This window comes from Pteropus vampyrus, unplaced genomic scaffold, assembly GCF_000151845.1.
Source record: "Pteropus vampyrus isolate Shadow unplaced genomic scaffold, Pvam_2.0 Scaffold353, whole genome shotgun sequence".
Classification (NCBI taxonomy): domain Eukaryota; kingdom Metazoa; phylum Chordata; class Mammalia; order Chiroptera; family Pteropodidae; genus Pteropus; species Pteropus vampyrus.
The window spans coordinates 709,431-711,317 of NW_011889134.1; the positions used below are offsets into that span (position 1 = coordinate 709,431).

A 1,887-nucleotide genomic window follows, 5' to 3' on the forward strand; every position below is an offset into this window, starting at 1 on the left:
TCCCCCAAGTGTCCCTTTACAATGGGCCGGAAGGCAGACTCCACTTCTTCCATCAGGACAGGTTACAGAAACGGGCCGTACCAGTCTTAGTCCCCCTTCTTGGAGGACTCGGAATAGCAGGCTCAGCGGCGGTAGGTACTACTGCTCTAATCAAGGGAGAACATTAATTATGTGAAATTGGAATGCAGATAGATAAGGATATTAAGACCTTAAAAGACACCATCAGCAGGCTGGAACTTCAAGTCAATTCACTAGCAGAAGTAGTCCTCCAAAATAGAAGAGGTTTAAATTTATTATTCTTAGAACAAGATGGGTAATGTATGGCTCTGGGCAAAACCTGTTCCTTCTATGCCAATAACTCTGGAGTAATTAGAGAAAGCTTACGACAAGTACAGAGAAATTTGGATGCCAGGGAAAACCAGAGACTAGAATCAAACAACTGGTTTCATAGGATGTTCAATTGGTCACCATGGCTAACAACTCTTCTATCTGCTATAGCTGGACCTTTAATCATCCCTCTCCTTTTGTTAACTTTTGGCCCATGTTTCCTTAATTTCTTGTTTGTATATATAAGGAAAAGAATTAATTCCATTAGACTTTTAGTGTTACAGACTAGAGGCTATGAGCAAATTCCGCATGAAGAATCAAAGATTCGATTTTTCCTAAGGCCTGTAGGGAATGTGGTGGCTGAAGAATGAATACTTGAGATTTATTACTTGTAGGAAATTTACTGTTTGACTATCGCCCATCGGAACATAGGCTATCACCCATTGGAACACAGACTATCACCCATTGGAACATAACATTCTAACAAGAAGCTTTCTGCTTCTGTACCCCCGCTTGCACAACCGACCTGTGGGTTGACAGGTAGTGAATAGGAGAAAAATAGACCTTTGTGTTTAAGACAGAATGAGGAATGGGATTTAGGGCTTAAAAACCCTGTATCTCTACATTTCGGGGCTGCTTAATTTGGGGTCTGCGTACCCCAGGCAGACCCAGCTGGCTGAATAAAGAGCATGTTTCCTGTAACTCACTGATTTCTGGTGGTCCATGTGTCTTTCGGGGGCTGGAGGCTACAACAGGATCCTTTATTCTACCCTATTACCAGAGTCTGGTGGCTCTTGAAAATGGGGGGAAGAGAGGGAATTGAGACTAAAGGGTAGGCATCTGGACCAAAAGGAGATTGTGACAAACTGGGGTAATGCCACCTAAGGCAGGATGGGGGAATTGTACCACTTAGGGTCATGGAAACATGAACAGATTCTCATGAAAACATTGGAGACAGCTTGGCCTCTAGTATTTATTTTCTCTAATTCTTTAATTCAGTGCAGAAGCCAACCTTCCTCCTGGGTTGTTTCTTCCAACAGCCAGCTTTGAGGGCCCCCTGGTATCAAAGAGAATTAAAATCCAAAGAGCAATGTTTGCAAAATGGCTTAAGGTCTACAGTATAGCAGGCCCTCAATTAATATTATCAGGCAATGGCACTGGATAGTAAAAGCACATCAAAATGGTAGTATAAAATAGCCCAAATTTGCTGCCATCCTAGAAAACTCAATAATACAGATCCCTGGGTGTTATCAAGTCCATGTCTGGTTTCCATGTATAAATTTATTTTCAAATGAGTATAAAATGTTTCTCCTCCCTGAAGAGTTTAGACGAAGCAGGCCAAAAGACCACCTTCACTCTGACACCAACTGCAAGTTCAAGGGGGTGCCCAAAAAACACCCTCAGTCTCGATGATCTGCTAGAAGTACTTACAAAACTCACTAAAAGCTGTTATACTCACGACTATGGTTTATTACAGGGAGAGGATACAGATGAAAATCAACCAAGGAAAGAGATGCATAGGGCAGAGTCCAGGAGTGTTCCAAACACAGATCTTCCAGA

At 42.3% G+C, this 1,887-nt stretch overlaps 1 long non-coding RNA gene across 1 annotated transcript in view; it reads left to right on the top strand.

The window, feature by feature from the left end:
* Positions 1–1,886, top strand: part of LOC111731194 — a 9,486-nt gene extending 7,600 nt beyond the window's left edge. The window contains exon 3 of the long non-coding RNA XR_002776980.1: positions 1,805–1,886. This is a non-coding gene — a long non-coding RNA (uncharacterized LOC111731194). The remainder of the gene's footprint in view (positions 1–1,804) is intronic.
* Position 1,887: the final 1 nt, after the last annotated feature.